The 26,589-nt window shown below is 37.2% G+C and overlaps 3 pseudogenes; 1 reads left to right on the top strand and 2 right to left on the bottom strand.

Moving 5' to 3' along the window:
- The window catches only part of LOC143621998 (serpin-ZX-like), a 95,649-nt pseudogene extending 84,764 nt beyond the window's left edge, over positions 1-10,885 (bottom strand).
- LOC143621943 (serpin-ZX pseudogene) lies at positions 5,686-8,605 on the top strand (annotated as a pseudogene).
- A 3,723-nt stretch (positions 10,886-14,608) lies between the features above and the next one.
- LOC143621996 (serpin-ZX pseudogene) lies at positions 14,609-15,016 on the bottom strand (annotated as a pseudogene).
- Between the last annotated feature and the right edge of the window lie 11,573 nt (positions 15,017-26,589).

The following is a 26,589-nucleotide window of genomic DNA, read 5'->3' as shown; positions in this document are numbered from 1 at the left end:
GGAGAATGATCAGGGATCCACTAGGTTGTCTAGGGTTTCGTATCTTTAGATCCCGGTTCCATCACAGTTCCCATAGCTGATAAGTATCCAAGATTCACAAATAGGATTTCAAGCTTAGGTAACGCCTTTCTCATTATTATATTCGTTTAAGTCTTGGAGTTTTAAGTATAATTTATTAGTTCACTTTAGCTTAATTAATTAGTCTAAATAATAATTAGTTTTAAAATAAAACAAATAAAAATTCAAAAATAATTAGTGTCAGTGTCAGTGTCAGTTTTAATTTAAGTATTTTTAGTTCGTAGTTAATAAATAAAAAGCACGAAAATCAATTAAATATATTTATTTAAGTTTTAGTCAGAGTCTAGTTTAGGTGTCGCTAGTGTCCTTTTGGTTCGATATTCGGACTTCATTAGGCTTCACTACAGTCGATAGGTACACTTGCCTGTCTAGTGGTTTAGCATTAGAATAGTCTAGATTTATAAATTTAAAACTAGAGTGTCTAGGTTAGGTTAATATTTTATAGACCGCTTTCAGCACATCACGGTTGGCTTATGAAAATCCGGTATAATCGGTTCAACCGGCCAGTACTTACCGGATTTTGTTGAACTTGATTTTAGAGAAATTAATGATTTTAACAAAGTTTTATGGGATTTGGTTTCTTTAAATTATATCATCCACTAGGTTTATCCCCCATATTACGGAGGTTGTTTTACATTTTTCGTTTATAATATTTATTAATTTTTTTAGATTTTAATTTTATTTATTGCAAGAAATTTAATAATATAATTCGGTTTGATGATGAAAAAGTTTCACAAATAAATGAGATATTATAACCCGCTTTAAAAGTTATCTAGGTTTGGTGAGACCCATGGCCCGCTTATTTTTTTTACTATAAAATAATTTCTTAATTATAAATAATATCTTAAAAAACGGATATTAATTTTTAGCATATAGTCACTATCTAATAGGATTTTCATATCAAATATTTGATAATATTAATTTTTAGTTTAATGAGATGTTATATCCCGCTTAAGGGCTATCTGGGTTTGGTGAGACACATACCCATGAATTCGGGTCAAATGCATGATAAGCCCCCATTTATAAATAAAACAATATGATGTCTTGAGAGAATGTAGAGAGAAACCAGAGAACTTTTAAAGGTTTTGTTTATCTATACTATAATATATATATATATATATATATATATATATATATATATATATATATATATATATAGGGTAAGGATCCTAAGAGAACCATTGGCAAATTGAGAACTTTGAAAACCATTTTGGATCACTAAAAAAACCTCTAAAAAAATATTTAAAAAATTATAAAACAAAAAAAAACAAAAATTCTAAAAAAGTAAAATAACCAAAATTCTTATATTTCATTCCGGTTTCATTAAAAAAACGATTTTTTTTAATTCGTATTATACCTATACACATATGTATACTTTCATTTAATCTCTAGTTACGTAATGTATACATATGTACATTATCATTTACCTTAAATTATACATACGCGTATAGGAAAAAAAACATGTGTGTACATATTATACATATATCTATAATAAAAAAATGATTTTCTTTTCTTTTTAATTCGTATTATACCTATACACATATGTATACTTTCATATAATTTCTAGTTACGTAACGTACACATATGGATATTATCATTTACCTTAAATTATATATATGTGCATAGGAAAAAAAACATGTGTGTACATATATGTACATATTATACATATATGTATAATTTAGCTAAACCGAGAATTTTTTTTACATTTTTTTAAGAAAACTGGATGATAAATAAGAACTTTGGTTTTTTTACTTTTTTTATTTTTGTGTTTTTTTTTGTTTTATGATTATTTTTATTTTTGTGTTTTTTTATGGTCCAAAATGGTTCTCATAGTCCTCAATTCCCAAAAAGTTCTCACATGATCCTAATCATATATTTATATGCAAAGTATAGAATGAAAACCCTTTTGAGTTGTTAAAACCCGTGAAAACCCTATGTAACATCGTTTTTTTCTGTTACATGTAATATATGTTGTTACATTTAATACAAAACATCGAAACATTAAAAAAATGTTTTGCTATTTTTTTACATTTTTTTTACTAATTTTTATATATGTTTTCAGGAGAGAGAAAGTGTAAATTTACTTTTACATTTTTTATTAACTTTAATTGTGGACCACAAGATTTAATCATTAATTAAAAACATGTGGTTGAGAATGGGTTTCTAAAGTTTTCACAACTCAAGTAGATTTTTATTTTAACCTAACCCTATATATATATATATATATATATATATATATATAAGTGAAAGATCTCTTAAATTTTAAGAGTTTCAACGAACATTGCTAAATTTATAAGTCTCAATGCATGTCTTAAATTGTTTTTGAGGGGCAAAATTGTTGTTTTAACAATGCTTGTATTTTTGGCCCCTCAACTTTACTCATCTTTTAACTATTTATTTAAACAATAGTTACATTCTTGGCCCCTTAAGCTAAACCAACCACCCCTTGTGATTTTTAAACGGCTATAACTATTTCATACGTTAATATTTTTTTTGAAAAAACTACACCATAAAAACGAGAATTTTATTTTCTTTAATTTGTGTATAGTATTGCTACACTTTGTGATTTTAAATAATTCACACGTTACACGAATACGAGTTAGGACTGGAAACCGAGTTCTGGTCGGGCGTGTAACGTCGTCGGGTTACAATGACACTGGTTAAGTGTTTGATGTCAGGTTGCATGCGTATCGACATTGGTTATGTGTTAGATTTCGCATTACACGTGTGTCAAAGTTAAATTTCACGCGTGCATGAGTTTGTTACCTGCGCACTGACTTCGATTACGAGTTCGATGATGCGATATACGTGTATAACTTCATCAAGTTACACTCGTACCGGTATCGGTTAAGCGGCCGATGTCGCGTTACATTTGTATTGACATTGGTTACAAGTTGGATGCCGATTTACGAAACCAATTAGGGTTGGAGTGGATTCCAATGTTGGCTTATGCACGTAGCGAGCCTATTACGTGTTCTAATGTCGGGTTACATGTATAACGGGACAATTAAGCTTTCGATGTCGGGTTATGCAGAAACTGACGCTGGATTGTGTGTGCCATATCAGTCCATTCTGACAAGTTTGAAAATAATACCACCTCATTCTAACCCGTTTTAAAAAATAACACCATCCCGTTTTGATATGTACATAATCACGCAATTTGTATGATTACACAATCTATATTTGTAATTATGCACATGCATACTTACGCACATGCAAAAATAATTAAACACCTTATATAATAATTACGCAACATATTTTTTAGCAATTACTCATGACTATAATCACGCATATTATATGCACAATCCGTTGAGAAACAATTTTTTTTTTTTTGGAAAAAAAGGTATAGCAAAAGAGTGCAGTTTGTTTTTCTTGAAAAAAAAATACTTATATAGTTTTTTTAAACAGTTAATTTAAATTTAATGGTTTATTTTTTTATATAATAATGTCATATGAAAAAGTTATCTTTATTTTAAAAGTGAATGAATTATACTTAATTTAGGTTCTCTTATAAAAGGACAAAAATATAAATGCACATAAAATTCAGTAGTTTAAGTAATTACGAGTGTTAAACACATTAAGAATCTTATAAATAATTATCTTTTTGATTAACGTTAAACATTAATTGTTGATTCTATGTCCAACGTGATTGGAGAACAATAAGGGAGACACCATCTATTTTATAAATACGAGTTAAGTCCTTATAACAATTAATAGACTGAGTAAATGACATACAACTCTTTGGTTAAGTTTAAGTTTTAACCCATTAACATAATTAAGTTATATGTTTGGGATTTAAGATAATAAATTGTAATGTTGAGCCAAATGGAGTCGAGCAAGCCATCTCAAGTTTAATTTGAAGCCTAGCCGACCTAGCTTAGAATGAAGTTCAAGTCCAGTTCTAAATAGCATTGGTTAGGCTCATATTAGCTCGTTATTACCTTTTAAGTATTGTTCGCCGCCGCATTACGCGGGGCACTATATTGTTGGCTCATTGTTGTTTGGCCTAAGTGTAATGCTCAGCCCAAGAATTATTATGGTTTTATTATATTTGGTAATGTCTTGACTAGCAAGTTTGGTTAGTCTATATAAGCCGAGTTATGGTTAGACATTATAGATTGTGAACATGATGTAACCGAGTTAGGGTCTATCAAGAGTCAAACCAAGTTAAGATTTGAAGTTGTAATTGGTTTTTTGAGTAATATTTTTTGATTAATATAAACGATAGTTATTCGTTTACTTCGTGCTTGATTATTGATCCGGGTAATAAACGTATTTTTATGAGTTTAATGAACATGTCATGGGAAAGGTGAAGTTCGGAAATGAATCTTGTATTGATATTCAGGGAAAACGTTCGGTCTTAATTGAAGGGAAAACGGGGGAGCAGCACCTGTTGACCGATGTCTACTACATTCCGAGCCTACGGTGCAATATCTTAAGTCTTGGTCAAGCAACGGAAGGTGGATGTGAGATTCACCTGAAACATGATTTGCTAGCCATTAAAGATGATACAGGTAAGCTTTTGATGAAGGTGACAAGGACCAAGAACCGATTGTACAAGATTAGCCTCAAGATAACAAGTCCCAATAAACGAGCTATCATTGGAATGAAGAATTTTGCAGGTAGGGATCTTCAAAGAATTGGACTGAAAGAAGACAAGCCGGCTATGAGTCAGATTCCAATCAAAGATCCAAGTTCCAAAATTCAAAGTCTAAAGAACAGTGTTCAAGAAACTAAACACATAGTCAAGAAAGTGATTTAAGCCCAAGGGAAGGCGTCTAATGATCAAACGAAGCAAGTGTTACTTCAAGCTAAGTGGAGCCCAAAGAACATTGCAAGAGATCATGAAAAGTCTTGGGGGAATCAAGAAACGGACGACAAGCGTGAAGTTGAAGATCCGCCAATTTCGAATAGGAAATTAGGGGGTCAGTCGGATACAACAATTAGGGGGGGGGGGGGGTTGATTGTTGCCTCAATTGTTGTTTGACCCAAGTGTAAGGCCCAACCCAAGAATTATTAGGGTTTTATTATATTTGGTAATGTCTTAACTAGCAGGTTAGGTTAATCTATATAAGCCGAGTTATGGTTAGAGATTATAGATTATGAACATGATGTAACCGAGTTAGGGTCCATCAAGAGTCAAACCGAGTTAGGGTTTGAAGTTGTAATCAGTTTTTTGAGTAATATTTTCTGATTAATATAAACGAGAGTTATTCGTTTATTTCGTGTTTAATTATCGATCCGGGACTAGATATGCTAGTATATATTTAAGATTAAGAATTTTCATCACCAACTTTTATGTGCATCTTGAAAAATAGCGTACAACCAACACCAAACTATTCGCAACAAAAATCAAAATATGCAATTTAAAATTTCGTTTCCTTATTATTTCACCACAATTATCGTTATTCACAAACTTCAAATTCAAAGTTTTTAAAGGAATAGATTATTGCTCTTTGACAATTATATTAAAAAAATATCCTTGATTATATATTCAATTAATCTTCTCCTACTTCCTAGTTTATATACTCCAATTCATCCATCTTCAATCTCAAACCTTTATTATTATAATATATCTTGTTTTCAACTTTCATCCCAAAAGCATCAATGGAGTTTCAAAAATCAGTTAGAAACCAAACGAATGTCTCAGTTGGATGCTCGGCCCACCTTCTCTCCAAGAAACACGACTCCAATGTTGTTTTCTCTCCTGTTTCTATTCATGTCGTCCTCAGCTTACTTGCCACCGGTTCCAAAGGGGAAACACTTGAAGAACTCCTCGCTTTCCTCAAAACAAATACCACAGACGACCTCAACTCTCTTTACTCACGGCTTGTGCCCATGATCTTCCCAGACCGTAGTCCAATTGGCGGACCTCGATTGGCATTTGCAAATGGGGTTTGGGTTGATAAAACTTGTTCTCTCAAACCTTCTTTCAAACATGTTGTGGACACCGTTTATAAAGCAGCTTGCAATCAGGTCGACTTCCAGACCAAGGTTGGTTCTAATTATGCAATACATGCAATATAGATTAACCAAGGTCTTTTTACTATTTTACACCCTGCCGCAACGCCATGGACGAACCTTCAATATTGTCACAACAACGTGACTTTTGTTATATAAAGAATAAAGCTTGTTTCGTCCAGTGATAAAATATTGTTATTTGGATAAATCTTTAGCTAAAACGGTTGAAGTTTTACAATTATTTATAAAACTAAATTTTATCCCCCGTATTACGGGGGTTATTTTATATTATTCATTTTTAATATTTATATATGTATATTTAGATTTTAATTTTATTTATTGTAAAAAAGTTAATAATTAATATATTTGAGGTTTGATGATGAAATGGTTAAAGGTCTCACCAAACCCATAAGAGAAGATACGATGGAATACAGTTCCTTTGTAGTGCAATCGCTTTCCGGTAGTTTTCCCAATCCCCTTTTCGCCTAAACATACAATAATATGCATATAAATACCGTAATTACAATGCAATATCTTTTAATAAAATACAAGGAACCTGTGCAGAGTGCTCGAAAATTCTCAGCTGTTTTAGGAACCTGATAAGCAAAAAGCTGCATATTGAAATAGAAACAAACATACATAAACTAGATTTTATCCTCCGTATTACGGGGATTGTTTTACATTATTCGTTTTTAATATTTATATATGTATATTTGGATTTTAATTTTATTTATTGTAAGAAAGTTAATAATTAATATACTTGAAATTTGATGATGAAATGGTTTCACAAATAAATGATATGTTATAATCTGTTTTAAAAGCTATTTGGGTTTGGTGATATCCATTACCCGTTTATTTTCTTTATTATAAAATTGTTTCTTAATTATAAATAATATCTTTTTTAAATAAAATAGGATATTAATTTTTAGTATATCCCTATTTTATAGGATTTTCATATCAAATATTTGATAAGATTAATTTTTAATATAATGAGATGTTATAACCCGTTTAAGAGCTATATGGGTTTGGTGAGGCCTTTACCCGTGAATTCGGGTCAAATTCTTTAGAAGCCTTCATTTGCAAATAAATCAATCTGATGGCTTGAGAGAATGGTTGTTTTACATTTTTCGTTTTTTAATATTTAGTTTTTGGATTTTAATTTTCTTTATTGTAAGAAAGTTAATAATATACTTAGGGTTTGAAGATGAAAGGGTTTTATAAATAAATGACATGTTATAACACGTTTAAAAGCTATCTGGATTTGGTGACCCATGACCCGCTTATGTTTTTTACTATAAAATTTTTTATTAATTATAAATAATATCTTTTTCTTTTTAATTTGGATATTAAATTTTAGTATATCCCTATTTTATAGATTTTCATATTAAATAATTGGTAAGATTAATTTTTAATTTAATGAGATATTATAACCCATTTAAGAGCTATCTGGTTTTGGTAATACCCATACCCATGAATTTGGGTTAGATAATGAGAGATCTTCGTTTAAAAATCAAGCAATCTGGTGGCTTCCATAAAAGGAGGGAGCGACCACATCACGACACGTAGGATTTTAGGGGTTTCGTTTATATATATTTTATAAGGTGCTTGTAGTAATCGTTAAGTTGTTGCACAAATCGTTAATTTTAGGTTTACACACATTTTGCGATACAATTATATATTTTGTTTGTGATATATTAACCTTAACCTGATCAAATTTCTATACTATAAAATAAAACTTTTTTTATATAGCTAACTTATTATTTATTCATTAACAAAGGCTGTCGAGGTAGCCAATGAAGTGAACTTATGGGCTAGGAAGCAAACAAATGACCTGATCAAAGAAATCCTTTCTGCTAATTCAGTTGACAAGTTCACTAGGCTCATCTTTGCCAGTGCAGTCTACTTCAAGGGAGCATGGACTCAGAAGTTTGACCAGTCAAAGACGAAAGAATTCCACTTTCACCTCCTCAATGGCTGCAAAGTTCGAGTTCCCTTCATGACCAACAAGGAAAAACAATTTGTGCGTGAATTTAGTGATTTCAAAGTGTTGGGTCTTCCATACTTACGAGGTCAAGATGAACGCCGGTTCACAATGTACTTTTTCCTCCCGGATGCAAAAGATGGGTTGCAGTCTTTAACAAAGATAATCGGTTCCACGTCTGACTTTCTTAAACATCACATTCCACACTTAAAGGTAGAACTTTCTCGGTTTTTGATACCAAAATTTAAGATCTCATTCGAGTTTGAAGCTTCTGATATGCTAAAGAAATTAGGCCTTGTATTGCCTTTCCGCAAGGGAAATGATTTGGCCGGAATGGTTGGCTCTTACGAAAAGCTTTATGTTTCAAGCATTCAGCATACATCTTTTGTGGAGATTAACGAAAAAGGTACGACAGCTGTGGCGACCTGTAGGACGAGCATTACGCTCCTCAGTCCACACCGCCCGAAGAAGAGACCCAAGATGGTTGATTTTGTAGCGGATCATCCATTTTTGTTTGTAATTAAAGAAGATGAGAGCGGGGTCGTGTTGTTTATGGGACAGGTGATTAACCCTAACCCTCATTGAAACTGTATTTGAAACCTCTAGTATTATGAATCTATTGTTTTTAGTTTATGGTTCAAAAAGTTTTGTATAATCTTTAAAGACCTTTTGGATTACATCGAAACAGAAGGCAAGCGGGCAACAAGCTGCGCCGCTACCCCTTTTTGAATCGCAAAACCCAATCTTTTAAAAACTATATTTGCTGATCAAAACTACTGTTAACTGGCCCATGCAGGTCTCGAACCTGCGACCAATTCTTGTACACCACATCTTTTTGTGCTTACTATTGATTTTTGGAGTAAACAATTACTTACATCTTGGGCCATTTAATTCAAAAGTTAAGCTAGTGATTTGTTTAATCATGTTCATTGCTTTCATATCCTAATTTTCTGTGTACGACAAGCAATCACTTCAGCTTTGGAGCGTAGCCCATATCATGTTAGGCCGAGTGTGAATAAAAAAAACCAATTTAATTTGTAAAAGTTATTCAAATAGCTTGTAGTCATCGTGTTAATTGGTCTTTTAGAGCCGATGTATAAACTAATTTAGTTGAGAGGAATTTATTCATGGAAAGTTGTTATTGGCTAATTGGTTATTTTTCTTTTTCGCGATCGTTTGTTGTTTTGTGATTTGTGGTCATCTATGTGTTTTGTGCTAGCCATACCAGTCAATCAGTCATGACAGCATTTTGACTGCAATCGAGCTGATATATGAAACAGCAAAACGTTTAAACATAATAGAAGGAGATGAGAACGTTAGAATCACATATAGGAAGACAGGGAGAAGAACCTTTTCATCAAATTCATTCATGCCGTCCGCTCTCCCTACCATCATGCTTATATCTTGAGTGATCCAATCGATTAGACACTAATTGGGTTGTTCCGCTTACTAAGTTGTGGGCCTCTTGAATTGCCTGATTGGGTTTGTATGCAGTTGGGTTCATAGCAATGTATCTCTTACTTCTATTTTTATATGTTAACATAAACTTAGTTTGTTACATGTGAAAAGGTTTAAAAAGTTAAAAGGATCAATATATATGGAAGAATGGGAAGAGATGAAGGGTAGTTAATGTTTAATTACTATTGAGTTGAGTTATTATTCGGCCCGTGGAATTAATTTTGAGGAGAGCAAGGAGTCGCATTATTGTTCGGCCTGTGGAAGTAGCGGCTGCCAAGCTCAGGATGGCCTGGATCGAAAGGGGTGAGAAAACAATGTTGGATTCATGATTCTTAGACTGAAGTTGGGAGGAGGGTTTTGGCAAGATGTGGTTAAATGGTTTTGTTACACGTGTAAATTATCATTTTAGAGCATTCTCAGTTCATCTTTCATCGTTCTCTCTATAATTACACTAAAAAACACTATAGTTATCTCTCATGTTTAATTAGATAATACTTTTTTATACCTTTGTCATTAAAGTTTTATTTCTATCATCTACTCTCAACCAATTCAACAAATATTAAAAAATAAATAAGGCCAAACAAAGTTTTCCCAAATTTACAAAAAATCATTACCTTTTTCTCTTTCACCCTATAATTTGCACTCACAACCACTCATAACCACACCCTATAATTTACAAAAACATCATTACATAGTTTTAAGGGATGAGTTGAGAATGCTGTTACTCTCTAGTTTAGAACACCAAAAACAAGTTAAATATTAGAGCATTCTCATCCCTTCCTATATCTCCAAATCCAAAATTACACTAAAAACCATCACATTTTATCTCTTTCTTTTTCAATTAAATAATCTTTTTTTATACTTTTATTATTACCATTTCTTTTTTCTCCTGTCACAACCATTTTCAAAATATATTAAAAAATTATATGACGTGAACGGTAACTTTTCAAATATATAGAAAAATCATTGCATTTATCTCTCTCCCACTTACAACACCCTAAACCACTCCCTACATTATAATTCTTTACTCACATATTTTGATGGATTGAATGTGAATGCTCTTATCCTTTAATTTAAAGCTTTATTTGCTTCATATAATCCCAACTATACCTGATTGACAAATATAAGTCCTAGCTATTGAAATGGCAAAAAATAATCCCAACTATGCATGTGGGTGCGAGGTTAACAGAAACTTAATCAGCCGTTAGTTTTTTGTGACGTGGCCGTTGACTTGTCATTACCTAAGTGATGGGGACGATGAGTTGTCATTAACCAGCTGACATGGTCGCTGAGTTGTCTCTTAACCAGCTTAGTGGGCTCCACCTCTATATCTTTATCTCCTTCACCCCACCTCCACCATCCACTATTCACATCCGCTGCCGGAAAACCACTTTCACTCAACGCCATCTCCTACTCAACCACCGTTGGCCGCCACCACTCATACAACTCACGTCCACCACCTTTGCCACTAAATCTGGCCACCTGCCAGAATATAAAGCCCTACCTCACACTCCCCAATCGTGGGTCCCACCCAACATGGCCAACTTGTCGGACATCGAGCACCTAACCGACACCCCCAATCGCGGGTCCCACCACCGCTAAGCTCAATCGAAAAACCTTCTTCTGGTTACCCAGAAAACCCAGTTACCGACTTTATCCTCCGACGTTCCAAACGCCGGCGGGTTATCGTCTAAGTTGAAGGTTGAATTTTCCGACGCGGTTAAATCGACGGCGAGCAGGCTGCCAATTAGTCATAAGAGGAGTTTGTCGGAGATTTTGGATTTGATGGATAGTAGGGCTTTATATTCCTGCAAGTGGCCGGATTTAGCGGCAAATGTGGTGGACGTGAGTTCTAAGAGTGGTGGCGGCCAACGGTGGTTGAGGAGGAAGTGGCGTTGAGCGACGGTGGTTTTTCGGCAGCGAATGTGAACAGTGGATGGTGGAGGTGGGGTGAAGGTGATGAATATATAAACGTAGGGCCCACTAAGCTGGTTAAGAGAAAATTCATCGTTCCCGTCAGCTGGTTAATGACAAGTCAGCGGCCACGCCACCAAAAACTAACCGCTGGTTAAGTTTCCGTTAACTTTGCACCCACATGCGTAGTTGGGAATTATTTTTTACCATTTCGATAGCTGGGACTTATATTTGCCAATCAGGTATAGTTAAGATTATATGAAGCCAATACTCCTAATTTAAAACATCAAAAAAAAGTTAAAAACACTTTCTATTAAAAATTTACATATACTAAGCTTAAATGTCTCTTGTTTGGGTTTCAACTATTAGTAAAGTGGGTTCTTCACCAAACATAACCTTTTGGCGAACAAAGGTGGTTTGATGTAGGGGTGCCATTCGGGTAATTTTATTGGGGTTCGGGTTGTTCAAGTTTCGATCACTTGATGATCAACCCATGGACCGACTAAATACTATATGGGTTGTTCGGGCTTCGGTAATGGTATTTGGGTTGGGTTGTTCAGGTTAAGACTCAACTTAAGGAGTCAAATACTTCCACCATTATTTCCTTAATGATTATTAGGTTTGTTCCACCATTATTTTGGGTTGTTCGGGTTTTGGGTAATGGTAATTGAGTTAGTTCGGGTTGGATTGTTCGGGTTTCGGGTTCCCCCATAACAGTGGCCTAATATGTGAGAGTCAAAACCAACTAATAAAACCTTTTGAGAGTCAAAACTAATGACATTGTTGACCGAAAGTGGAAAAAAAAATTGTTAATAACGTATATCAAAAGCATATAGTAAACGACTCAAATCTTATTTCCAAAAGTTGATGAACAATATTTGTGATAAAATCATAGAGGAAGGATCAAATAGAAACCTTTTTTTTATAACAACAATAGGAACCAATAGGTTTATGACATGTGGTCGTTATTAAACTATTAGGAAAGGGGTAATTTCGTATTTTCGGTTTACTATTGGTTTTGGAAAGTCCTAATATCGCTCAATCACATTAAGTATTCTTCTACGTCAATTAACTTTTTTAAATTGTATTTTAAAGAATTAAATCATAAGTTACCAAGCAACACTTACAATAATTACACCACATACGATATAACACATATAATTCAAACTAAATAGCACTTTCAGTTTTAATAACACTTACAACAAACACTCAAAACTTCTATTAATAGGTATACGTGTTTAAAGTACTAGCACTCATATAAATAACCCGCACATAATATAATTTCAACTAAAATAACACTTTCAGTTTCAATAACACTCAATTTTATTGAAACGATGGTATGATAAATCTTCATACTAGCACACATTGTACTAAACACCAACACACATTGTAAATTTAAAAACCTACACAATATAATTTCATGCTAACACACATTGTATGAACCACCAACACACAAGGTAAATTTAAAGACCAATACAATCTAATTTCATACCTAACACACATTGTAAATCAAAATACCAGCACAATATAATTTCATACTAGCACACATCGTATTAAACACATACAAAACACACACACACATATATATATATATACACACACACTGGCACAATACAGTTTCATACCAACACCTATTGTATTAGATATAATTGCAAGCTATTATACTTTAGTTGTTTTGTTTCCATATTTTAAAGACAAACATATATGGATAAAAATTGAAGAAATGCTAACATATTAAAATAATAAAAAAAAGGGGTATTTACATATTTTCCCTTTCTAAACTTGAAATTACATATTTTTCCAAACCATGCTTAAAGAGCATTGTACATTATGCATTAAAAACTTGTATTTTAGGAAAATATGTAATTTCAAAGGTTTAGAGATGAAAAATATGTAAAAATCCCATAAATAAACATCATCTTGATTTTTGAATTGAAGTAGCTAACGTAAATTAATTGAGGTGCGCTTTTGTTGAGATTATGTGGGGGCTTCCTTAATTATAATATTACAAATACTAATTTGCCCTTCCTTCCTTTGTAATCCCCGTCCATGCCTAATTTAAACAAACCATTTAACCTCAACCATTTATTATTTAATTGGATGCATAGGATTTATTCCTACATTTTTTAGAGTTAACATATTTTGTAGCATATCCTATCCCTAAAATCATATTGACAATTTCAAAGATATGATTGGATTAGTCGATTATTTAATCAATCTTTGATTATTATAATAAGAGCATTCCCAATTAGTTATATCTTCAAATTTAAAATTACATTAAAAACTACAACTTTTTTTTAATTAAATAATAATTTTGTTATACTTTTATCTTTACATTTTCTTTTTCCTTTATATACAATCAATTTCAAAAAACGTTAAAAAATTATAGTGGATGAATAGTGTTTCTCTTTTAACCATTTTTCTTTCTCCTGTACTCGCAACCACTCCGAACACACCCTAAAAATGAAGAAAACACTCACATAAGACCATGCATAGTGGTAGGGGGAGAATGTAGGGAGAAGTGTACCACGTGCCGCCTAGTCAGCAAGAAAATGAATTGTATTTTAAGGGTGCAGTGATGGGAGAGAGGTGACACAATTTTAGCGGCTATATGAATAACAAAAATAATAAAAATCAAGTGGGCCCCACTAACGCCACCGAGAAATATTTCTTGGTTTCTCTCAATCTCTCACTTAACAAAGAGAAGGGGGGGGGGGGGTGTGTTCAACCCCAATCTTTTCCACTTCTCCCTCTCAATCTCCTCCACTACAGATGGTTTAATATATACAAAAATTATTAGGTAACTACTTCATTTAATCGTTGTGATGGTTAGTTTGGCGCCAAACCAACAACCGTTTACAACGGTTCAAATGATGACAGCGATTATCCATGTTACCCGACATGATATACAACGTAATCTAAAGAGATAAGAGTAATAACCACACACAACATATAATTTAACAAATCAATAAACTCCGTTGGTAACGGATCCAAACCATTTAGATCAAGTTTTGCCCAGGTTCTTTTTCATCTAGCATAGACAGAAATCAATGCAACTAATGACTTATAAACATGACAAAACATACAAATCATCACCTTGAATTTGAATAAAATGTTTCGATCAGGACTCCCGTTGGTACGTAATACAGAAAAAAAAGGCCCAAACAATAGACAAAAGACAATGTAATCAAGATATTAAAGATTTCAAGTACCGTTTCAGCCAACACGTGGGTCAACAACCTGTCCCATAAACAGCACAACCCCAGTCACATCTTCTTTTATCACAAACAAAAACGGATGATCCGCCACAAAATCAATCTTTTTGGGCTTCTCCCACGGTGGTGCACTATGCACATCCATCCAAATCCTCACTCGTGTACCCTGCTGCTTCAGTACCTTCTTCACAAACCTCGACAAAAGCTTTATGATGGATGCTTGAAACACAAAGCCTTTCACCAGCAGCATTTCGGTCAAATCAGATTCACCAGTGAAAGGCAATACAAGCCCTAATTCCTTCAACAAACCAGAAGCTTGAAACTCAAATGATATTTTAAACTTTGGTATCAAAAACTGCTCGACTTCTATTTTTTCATATAGAATATGACAGTCTAAAAAGTCAGACATGGAATTGATTTTCTCTACTAATGATTAAAGCCCGTCTTCAGCATCCGGGAGGAAAACGTACATTGTGAACTGACGTTCATCTAGACCTTTTAAATAGGGAAGACCTAGTACTTTAAAATCATCATATTCACGCACGATTTGTTCTTCCTCGTTGATCATGCAGGGAACTTGAACTTTGTTGCCATTAAGGAGGTAGAACAAGGATTCTTCTGTCATTGACGATTGTTTCACTCCATGCTCCCTTGAAGTAGATGGCATTTGCAAAGACGAGCCTGGTGTCATCTGAATAAGCATTATCGACTTTTTTTATAAGGCCATTGTGTAGGGCCCAGTTTTGTTAAATAGTCTTTTGTATTTGTCTATTTCATTCACGATGTATTGTAGTAGCTTTTGGTTTCGTTTATGTATGTTTGGGCCTGAGACCATGTAAGTTTGAGCCCATTGGGCCGGGTATAATGAATAGAAGCATGGAATGTCTTCTACTATAAATAGTAGACGATATACCCATGCACATAACCTTTTGCAAACATATCCATCTTATCCAAATTACCAACTCTATCCTAACTCTATCTTCCCACTAAACTCTCAGAATTAACCAGTCCCTTCCAAGATTCGAGATCTCGTTGCTTACTAGTGATTTCAGCTAGCAAGTAAGTGAGTTTGATTCAAGAACTTGTTAGATCCGGTGTTGGAACCTACAATTGGTATCAGAGCTTTCGGCTCTACTAGTTGTAGTTCTTGGATCACAACCTTGAAGTTATTTCAGGTTTACAAAGTGTGGTTACAAGCTTAAAGATTCGGGTTGAAGGTGCGTTTAAGGTTGTTAAAGTGCTACTCGAGTTCAGTGTGTTAGAAAGTTCAAAAGTGGTAAAAAGAGTGTTTGTCATCAAATCCGTACATGAAAAAGTGATTTTGGAAGTTACTGAAAATTTCAATCGAATCGAGTGTAATTCCAATCGAATCGACTTCTATTTTAATCGAATCAAGTGTCTACACTCGACTCGATTCAAATTCAGTCGACTCAATTCATCACTCGGCTCGATTCAATTCAGTCGACTCGATTCATTCATTTGACTCGATTCAAATTATTCGATTCGATTCCTTTGACTCGACTCGATTATTTTTTATTCGATTTGATTGAAATATGTTCAACTAAATTCAAATTTATACTCGACTTGATTTGTTTGTACTTATCTAAATCAGCTTTCTGTTCAAGTGTTGATCTTCTAATTTTAGTACAAGATGGCAAGCGATCCTGAGCTGTTGAGGAACTATTTGATATTGGAGAATGAGGCTGAAACCACCATAAAACCTCCAAAACTTATGACATTTAAAAGTAATTTTAATGACTTTAAATGGAGGTTCAAGAATTATATAAAGATTACCGATCTTGCTCTCCTTGGATCCATTGAAATTGGTCCTCACAAGCCTATGACTATGTCACCTGATGGACCTGTTGATACTCCCGTTGAAGGCTATGTAGAAGATGACAAGAAATTAATCCTTGAAGATGAAAAGGCATATGGAGTCTTGAGTGTGTGTCTGTCAGCCGATATTACTCAAACTTTGAGAGACCACACATCTGCTAAAGGACTCTGGGATGCACCTGTTGAGAAGTTTGAGGGAAATTTGGAGATGAGAAACAGCAGAAAAGCATGTTGAAGGGTGAATTCAACATGTTCAATCATGTTCAAGGAGAGACTGTTGGAAATATCATTAGGAGATTTGAGAAGTTAATCACATTGATGAGAAGTGCAGGAATCGACACGGACCTATTGGAGATAAATTACAAGTTGCTGAATTCGTTACCTTATACATGGAATAGCAGTGTTATCACCATCAAGCAAACAACAAATTTGACTGTCATCTCTCTATAACACTTGATATCCACCATCAAGTCATTTGATATGGATGACAAGCTTAGACAAAACAACCATGTGAGTTTGCTAAATCAAGCTGGGATTGCTACATGTTCTGGAATTAGTTGTAACACCCCGATCGATGGCGGATTATACATCGGGGCGCTACGAATTGTTTCATTACTCGTGACACTATTTGGGTGTCAATATTTAATAAATACATTTCATTGCGCATGCGCATAACACACCATAAAGTAACATAAATCACATATCATAACTCATAATATTCAAATACACAAAATTTGTCTTGTTATATTTTAAACTAGGTCCAAAGTAAAAGAAAACATCCTACGTGTCCTCGAGTTTCCAAAAGCAGCTACAGCAAACCTGAACATGTGTTAAAATAAAACGTCAACACTTGCGTGTCGGTGAGAAATCAAGTTTAATAGATATAAATAGATAATAACAAAGCACTGCGCGCAACATGTGTATAACTGGTGTTCAACATAGTGTGTAAACAGATTGTGATCAAGCCTAAATAGATCATAGCTCATAGTTCATAGCGTGCTCCAAATCGAGCAAAAACAAATAATCATTCGTGTATGTGCAAACAAACCAAGAAAATCGTAACAAGGTCTCCCGTGTTTATCTAATGGATCCATGAAAACTTCGGAGTAGGCCGATCAAAGCGGTTAATGATCAACACATACAAATATACAACACTAGTAAACGTCCATAACACATGGGTTTTGCGCACATAATTTCATAAACAAGTTTAAGACTCAAGTTGTACGAACACATGAACATCCCAAAACGTTAAAAATAAAAGGGGATTAGGTACGAGATTACTCACTTGTAAAAGGTGCGTTGAAAGATAATGCAAGAACCAACTTTTAAACAAGCGAAAGTTAACCTATAAATAAGAGGTTATTGGTTTAACGATTGGTTTTTATGTCTTGAATATATGTAAGTCACTTAAATTATTTAAAAAAAAATTATATATTATTTATTTACCGAGATTTCTGGGCAGAAAAGAAGAGAAGACGGATTGCAAAGAGGGGAGTTGGAGGCGTCGCTGAGGATCTTCGGCAGAGAGTAAGGGAGAAAGATTTTGGGGAGTGTTTAAGTGTTTGAGTGTAGTGTTTAATTATCCAAGAAATTAGTTTTATTTATAGGAAAACCCAAGGGAACACATCCCTTGAATTGGGGAAAAAGATCTTATCAAATCAAAGCAAAAGATATCAAAAGCAAGAGATATGGTGGCAGCTGCAGGGGATGGGGAAGGCTGACAGGTTACTGTTCATAGCATGGGAGGGGTCAGTCAAAGTACTGTTCAAGACATGGAAAAGAAGATTTTAAAAGATTATGCCAGTTACTTTTTCTAACAACCAAGAGGGTTGGTAAGCAAGCTGCGCCGAAAGTGACTTTTCGGACAGATGTCAGATCTGGCCTACTGTGCCCATACCTTGGTAGGTATAGCACAGAAGATAAGATATTTCAAAAGCATACAGGCTGGCTTAAACTGGAGAAAAGACTTAAGTGTCTAGCGCGAGAAGGCTTGAGTGCGCGAGGGCGAAGGCAGACAGAACAATCCTTAGCGCGCCGCGGGAAGAACTACAATCCTTAGCGCGCCGCGGGAAGAACTACAATCCTTAGCGCGCCGCGGGAAGAACTACAATCCTTAGCGCGTCGCGGGAAGAACTACAATCCTTAGCGCGCCGCGGGAACAGTTCGCCTCGCGTATCGCAGGAACAGCTGGTCTTCACGCAGGCTTCCTTGTAAGGAGTCTGGCGCGTGGAGCTGCGCAGACATCCTTAGGCGGGAAGAACCAAAGGACAAGCAAAGAGTTAAGAGAAAAAGGGTTTCAAGGCTTAAGGGTTAAGCAGAGGGGCGGGACGGCGACAAGAGAGAAAGGGGCGGGACGGCGGAAAGAAATTATTATTATTATCATTATTATTATTAGTAATATATATATATATATATATTTGATAAATTTATAAAGATTATAATCAAATTTTAAATCTTAAAAATCGGATCCGAAAACGGGTACCTGGGTCGGGTCGGATTTGGGCAGTTGTCACAGTCTCCCCTACTTTAAGAAATTTCGTCCCGAAATTTATCTCGAAGTAGGATGCGCAGAGAAAAGGTGCGGGTATTTGATCTTCATTTGATCTTCCATTTCCCAAGTGAACTCGGCTCCGCGCTTGGACTCCCAGCGAACTTTGACAATAGGGATGCGACTGCGCTTGGTTTGCTTCACCTCGCGATCCATAATCTCAACAGGCTTCTCAACGAAATGCATAGACTCATCAACTTGAACTTCATCAAGTGGTATGTGGAGGTTCTCGTCAGCTAAACATTTCTTGAGATTGGATACATGGAACGTTGGATGCACATTGCTGAGCGCGGGCGGCAGGCCCAGTTTGTAGGCAACCTTTCCCACTCTCGCAAGAATCTTGAACGGACCAACATAACGAGGTGCAAGCTTACCTTTCTTCCCAAAGCGGACAACACCCTTCCAGGGCGACACTTTGAGGAGAACAAGATCACCAACTAGAAATTCGAGAGGCTTCCGCCTGCGATCTGCGTAACTCTTCTGTCGGCTTCTGGCAGTCAGCAGATGATCACGGATCTTGGCGATTTTATCGGTTGTCTCTTGAACTAGTTCGGGTCCTGTGATTTGAACTTCACCCACTTCGTTCCAACAAATCGGTGAGCGGCACTTTCGACCGTAAAGTGCTTCAAATGGGGCCATACCGATGCTGGAATGATAGCTGTTATTATAAGAGAACTCGATCAGAGGTAGGTGTGAATCCCAATTACCTCCAAAATCAAGAACACAAGATCGAAGCATATCCTCAAGGGTTTGGATGGTTCGCTCAGACTGTCCGTCAGTCTGAGGATGATATGCAGTACTTATGTCCAAACGAGTTCCTAACGCAGATTGGAGAGATTTCCAAAAGCGAGATATAAAACGGCCATCGCGATCGGATATGATGCTCAAGGGAGTACCATGACGGCAGACAATTTCTTTGACATATAGATGCGCAAGTTGTTCAACACGGTAGGTTTCACGAATGGGCAGAAAGTGGGCAGACTTGGTCAATCGATCCACTATTACCCAAATGCTATCATGTTTGCTTGCGGTCGAGGGTAACTTGGTGATAAAGTCCATTGCTATACTTTCCCATTTCCACGTAGGAATTTCTGGTTGTTCGAGCAAACCAGATGGGCATTGATGTTCAGCTTTTACCTTAGAACAAGTTAGGCATTTAGCTACGAACATAGCAATATCCTTTTTCATACCGGGCCACCAATAAGTAAGGCGCAAATCTTTGTACATTTTGTCAGCGCCAGGATGAATGGAATATCGAGTTTTGTGCGCTTCACTCAGTATGTCAGTGCGAAGAATCTCATCATTGGGAATCCAGATGCGATTGAGATAACAGAGAGTTCCATTCAGGTTAGGGACTAGATGCGCTTCCGCACCACACGCTAACTCGGCGCGTAGGTTGCCTTTGCTGATCGATGCGCGCTGCGCGTCGCGAATGCGCGATTCAAGATTGCTTTGGATCGGCGCGAAGTGAAGCTGCGTGCGCGGCAAAATACAATTGAGTTGACTGGGTTTGCGGCTGAGCGCATCGGCTACCACATTAGCCTTTCTAGGGTGATATCGGATCTCACAATCGTAATCGCTGATGAGTTCGTTCCATCGGCGTTGTCTCATGTTAAGTTCCTTTTGATCAAAAATGTGCTGAAGGCTTTTATGGTCGGTGTAAATGATGCACTTAGTACCATAGAGGTAGTGTCTCCAGATTTTTAAGGCAAATACAACTGCACCAAGTTCGAGGTCGTGAGTCGTATAATTCTTTTCATGAATTTTGAGTTGCCTTGACGCGTAAGCGATAACCTTGCCTCGTTGCATAAGTACACAACCGAGACCTTGGTTGGAGGCATCACAATAAACGACAAAGTCGTCATTACCCTCTGGTAACGTTAGAACAGGAGCTTCGCACAACTTTCGCTTGAGCGTTTGAAAGGCTTCTTCTTGCTTCGAGCCCCAAATATACGGTTTGCCTTTGTGCGTTAATGCTGTTAAAGGCAAGGCGATTTTTGAGAAGTTCGAAATGAATCGCCGGTAGTAACCAGCTAAGCCCAAAAAGGAACGGATTTCGGTAGGAGTGGTCGGTGTAATCCAGTTCTTGATTGCTTCAATTTTGGATGGGTCGACATGAATACCCATCTTGTTTACAACATGACCAAGAAACTGTACTTCGTCAGACCAAAACTCACACTTGGAGAGTTTGGCATAGAGTTGTTCGGTTCGAAGCTTTTGCAACACCAACAGAAGATGTTGTTCATGCTCGGCCTTGGTTTTGGAATATACCAGAACGTCATCGATAAACACGATCACGAATTGGTCCAAGAAAGGCCTACACACCCGGTTCATTAGATCCATGAAGACAGCGGGTGCGTTGGTTAAACCGAAGGGCATGACCAAGAATTCAAAATGACCGTAGCGGGTTCGAAAGGCAGTTTTGGGAATATCTTCTTCGCGGATACGCAACTGGTGATAGCCAGAACGGAGATCGATTTTGGAGAAACAAGAGGCACCTTGGAGTTGGTCAAAGAGGTCGTCAATACGCGGTAAGGGGTACCGGTTCTTAATGGTGAGCTTGTTCAGCTCGCGGTAATCGATACACATGCGAAACGAACCGTCTTTCTTTTTAACGAACAAAACCGGAGCACCCCACGGCGAAGAGCTAGGGCGAATGAATCCTTTATCGGTCAACTCTTGAAGTTGACTTGCTAATTCTTGCATTTCAGCGGGTGCAAGTCGATAAGGAGATTTGGCTACGGGGGATGCACCAAGAACAAGATCAACACGAAACTCGACTTCCCGAGCGGGAGGTAAACCAGGAAGATCTTCGGGAAAGACTTCAGGAAAGTCACGCACGATGGGGATTTCATGAAGTTTCTTCTTTCCTTCATCGGGTTTGACCACATGAGCTAAGAACGCGACACATTTCTTTCGTAAAAGTCTTCGGGCTTCAGTGCATGACATAAGTTTAAGACCGTTAGATGGTTTCTCGCCGTAGATATGAAGATCTTGACCATTTTCCTGAGGAATGCGAATCAATTTCTTGGCGCAGATTACTTCGGCGCGATTTTGCGAGAGCCAGTCCATACCAATAATAACATCAAAACTTCCAAGAGGCATGGGAATGAGGTCGATTAGAAAATCGTGTTCATTAAGGTTAAGCGTGCAATCTTTGATCACGGAGTTTATTATAATTGTTTCACCGTTAGCCATTTCAACTGTAAAGTTTCCGTTTAAGTTTATTCGCGGTCGCGCAAGTTTTTGTTCAAATGCGCGAGAAATAAAACTCCTATCGGCGCCGGTATCAAAAAGTATAGATGCATATTGTCCGTTAAGTAAAAATGTACCATTAACCACGACATTATTCGCTTGCGCTTGGTGCGCGGTTATATTAAAAGCTCGTCTGCGCGCCACTTGGTTTGAAATTTGGTTAACCGGATTAGCTTGCGTAATTTGTACTTGCAGTCTCGGGCACGCGTTCCGGAAATGACTGGGGTCACCGCAGTTATAGCACGACCTGGGTCGTGGATTATGGTATGTTGATTGTGGGTTTTGCGGGTAGGTTGGTGGTGTTTGCGCGATTGGGTTGGCGGGAAGGACTCTACAGTACTCAGCAGTGTGACCAATACGGCCACATCGGTTGCATTGTCGACACGGGGCTTGAGTTGGGTGATGAAGTTTACAGGTTGGGCAAAAGGGTTGGTTTCCTGTGTAAGGTTTCTTAGTTGACGGGGCAGGGAGCGCGGAATTGGTTAAGGCATAGTTATGGACTACAGGGGGTGTTGGGTAGGTTGACAGTGGGTTAGGAGCATGTACTGGAGGTTGGTAGGCGGGTTGCTGGACAATGAGCGGGTTGGTAAGCGCGTAGGCTTGATGATTGGGTTTGTGCCTGCGTTTGAGGTTGTTACGGTTTGAGGGTTCTGGCTTGGTTTCTGTTGGTTCTGGGACAGTCTTGGTGAGTTTGGTCTTCTCGGCTCCCCGCAGGAACAGGGTTCCTGCCCTGACATGGTTGTCGCTGAGCACAGCGGCCAACTCGATGGCGTCAGAGAGGGTTACTGGGTTCCTGGCCCATACAGAATCTTGAATTTCCATGGGGAGACCCCCAAGAAACTTTTCGATGGCGCGGCGGGAAGGGGTAACTAGGTGCGGGACAAGCAAACTTAGTTCGTGAAAGCGCGTAGCGTACTCGCGCGCTTCGCCACTATACTGTTTCAAGTTCCAAAATTCCTCCTCAAGGCGCTTTACTTCGTTGGGAGGGCAGAATTCTCGAGTCAAAAGATCCTTGAATTCCTCCCAGAGCATGCTAGAAGCAGCCTCTGCGCCACGCGCGTGAGCTACTCCGTTCCACCATGTAAGCGCCCTTGATTCCAGGACACTTGAGGCGTATAAGGTTCGTCGGTCTGGAGGGCAATGGGTATGGAGGAAGGTGTTCTCAATTTTCTCGAGCCATTGGAGCATTACGGTGGCTCCTTCGAGCCCTGTGAATTTCGGAGGGTTACCCGCATTAAAGGACTTAATATTGTATCCGGAGTGGTTGGTATTATTTTGATTTAAGGCTTGGGCTATTGCGGCGGCCATTTCCTGGGAACGACGCTGCATACGTCTGCGCGAGGCTTCTCTCCTCTGATGACGGCGAGCTGATAGCGGAGGCATTCTATAAAAGTTTTAGTTTTTTTGTTAATATCTTGGTATGGGAAATCGTTTTAGCGCAAAGTATATCATTGTAAAGCTTGTTTCGCGGAGTTAAATGCTATCAAATTTTGAAGTAAAATATGAATTTAAATGCAAACTTAATACAGGTAATGAATTCGAATTGAAAATCGACAATTCATGCATCACCATGACTTTTAAAATCTTCAATTTAAAATATACGAGTAAATGAGTATTGGAGGTTGACAATTCATGTATCACCATGACTTTTCAAATCTTCAATTTAAAATATACGAGTAAATGAGTATTGGAGGTTGACAATTCATGTATCACCATGACTTTTCAAATCTTCAATTTTAGAACATAAAGTTAATGGGGATTGAAAATCAACTATTCATGTATCACCATGACTTTTCTGATTTTCAATGTTAAGTCCCAACAACAAACGAATATGTAAGTAAAGAAACGAATTGAAATTTAACAATAAAAATCGAAAGATCGCGGATAAAACATGAAATCATGTGCTGCGTATGCGCAAGCATATTTTATAAATATCGAGTAATTAACAATTAACGCGCAATCATGAGATTTTTCTCATGCGCGAGAAGGGACTCTTAGGTATTCTAGGTCGTTACGTCTAACCACCTAATCCTAAAGTCACGGAGCTCTAATACCAATCTGTAACACCCCGACCGATGGCGGATTATACATCGGGGCGCTACGAATTGTTTCATTACTCGTGACACTATTTGGGTGTCAATATTTAATAAATACATTTCATTGCGCATGCGCATAACACACCATAAAGTAACATAAATCACATATCATAACTCATAATATTCAAATACACAAAATTTGTCTTGTTATATTTTAAACTAGGTCCAAAGTAAAAGAAAACATCCTACGTGTCCTCGAGTTTCCAAAAGCAGCTACAGCAAACTTGAACATGTGTTAAAATAAAACGTCAACACTTGCGTGTCGGTGAGAAATCAAGTTTAATAGATATAAATAGATAATAACAAAGCACTGCGCGCAACATGTGTATAACTGGTGTTCAACATAGTGTGTAAACAGATTGTGATCAAGCCTAAATAGATCATAGCTCATAGTTCATAGCGTGCTCCAAATCGAGCAAAAACAAATAATCATTCGTGTATGTGCAAACAAACCAAGAAAATCGTAACAAGGTCTCCCGTGTTTATCTAATGGATCCATGAAAACTTCGGAATAGGCCGATCAAAGCGGTTAATGATCAACACATACAAATATACAACACTAGTAAACGTCCATAACACATGGGTTTTGCGCACATAATTTCATAAACAAGTTTAAGACTCAAGTTGTACGAACACATGAACATCCCAAAACGTTAAAAATAAAAGGGGATTAGGTACGAGATTACTCACTTGTAAAAGGTGCGTTGAAAGATAATGCAAGAACCAACTTTTAAACAAGCGAAAGTTAACCTATAAATAAGAGGTTATTGGTTTAACGATTGGTTTTTATGTCTTGAATATATGTAAGTCACTTAAATTATTTAAAAAAAAATTATATATTATTTATTTACCGAGATTTCTGGGCAGAAAAGAAGAGAAGACGGATTGCAAAGAGGGGAGTTGGAGGCGTCGCTGAGGATCTTCGGCAGAGAGTAAGGGAGAAAGATTTTGGGGAGTGTTTAAGTGTTTGAGTGTAGTGTTTAATTATCCAAGAAATTAGTTTTATTTATAGGAAAACCCAAGGGAACACATCCCTTGAATTGGGGAAAAAGATCTTATCAAATCAAAGCAAAAGATATCAAAAGCAAGAGATATGGTGGCAGCTGCAGGGGATGGGGAAGGCTGACAGGTTACTGTTCATAGCATGGGAGGGGTCAGTCAAAGTACTGTTCAAGACATGGAAAAGAAGATTTTAAAAGATTATGCCAGTTACTTTTTCTAACAACCAAGAGGGTTGGTAAGCAAGCTGCGCCAAAAGTGACTTTTCGGACAGATGTCAGATCTGGCCTACTGTGCCCATACCTTGGTAGGTATAGCACAGAAGATAAGATATTTCAAAAGCATACAGGCTGGCTTAAACTGGAGAAAAGACTTAAGTGTCTAGCGCGAGAAGGCTTGAGTGCGCGAGGGCGAAGGCAGACAGAACAATCCTTAGCGCGCCGCGGGAAGAACTACAATCCTTAGCGCGCCGCGGGAAGAACTACAATCCTTAGCGCGCCGCGGGAAGAACTACAATCCTTAGCGCGTCGCGGGAAGAACTACAATCCTTAGCGCGCCGCGGGAACAGTTCGCCTCGCGTATCGCAGGAACAGCTGGTCTTCACGCAGGCTTCCTTGTAAGGAGTCTGGCGCGTGGAGCTGCGCAGACATCCTTAGGCGGGAAGAACCAAAGGACAAGCAAAGAGTTAAGAGAAAAAGGGTTTCAAGGCTTAAGGGTTAAGCAGAGGGGCGGGACGGCGACAAGAGAGAAAGGGGCGGGACGGCGGAAAGAAATTATTATTATTATCATTATTATTATTAGTAATATATATATATATATATATTTGATAAATTTATAAAGATTATAATCAAATTTTAAATCTTAAAAATCGGATCCGAAAACGGGTACCTGGGTCGGGTCGGATTTGGGCAGTTGTCACAGTCTCCCCTACTTTAAGAAATTTCGTCCCGAAATTTATCTCGAAGTAGGATGATCAGAGAAAAGGTGCGGGTATTTGATCTTCATTTGATCTTCCCTTTCCCAAGTGAACTCGGCTCCGCGCTTGGACTCCCAGCGAACTTTGACAATAGGGATGCGACTGCGCTTGGTTTGCTTCACCTCGCGATCCATAATCTCAACAGGCTTCTCAACGAAATGCATAGACTCATCAACTTGAACTTCATCAAGTGGTATGTGGAGGTTCTCGTCAGCTAAACATTTCTTGAGATTGGATACATGGAACGTTGGATGCACATTGCTGAGCGCGGG

The sequence above is a fragment of the Bidens hawaiensis genome, unplaced genomic scaffold, assembly GCF_021521415.1.
Source record: "Bidens hawaiensis isolate Kalapana, Puna unplaced genomic scaffold, B.hawaiensis_p1.1 tig00003004_1, whole genome shotgun sequence".
NCBI classification, from domain to species: Eukaryota; Viridiplantae; Streptophyta; class Magnoliopsida; order Asterales; family Asteraceae; genus Bidens; species Bidens hawaiensis.
The sequence above is the reverse complement of the archived record's forward strand: the minus strand, read 5'-3'. Positions and strand labels throughout refer to the sequence as shown.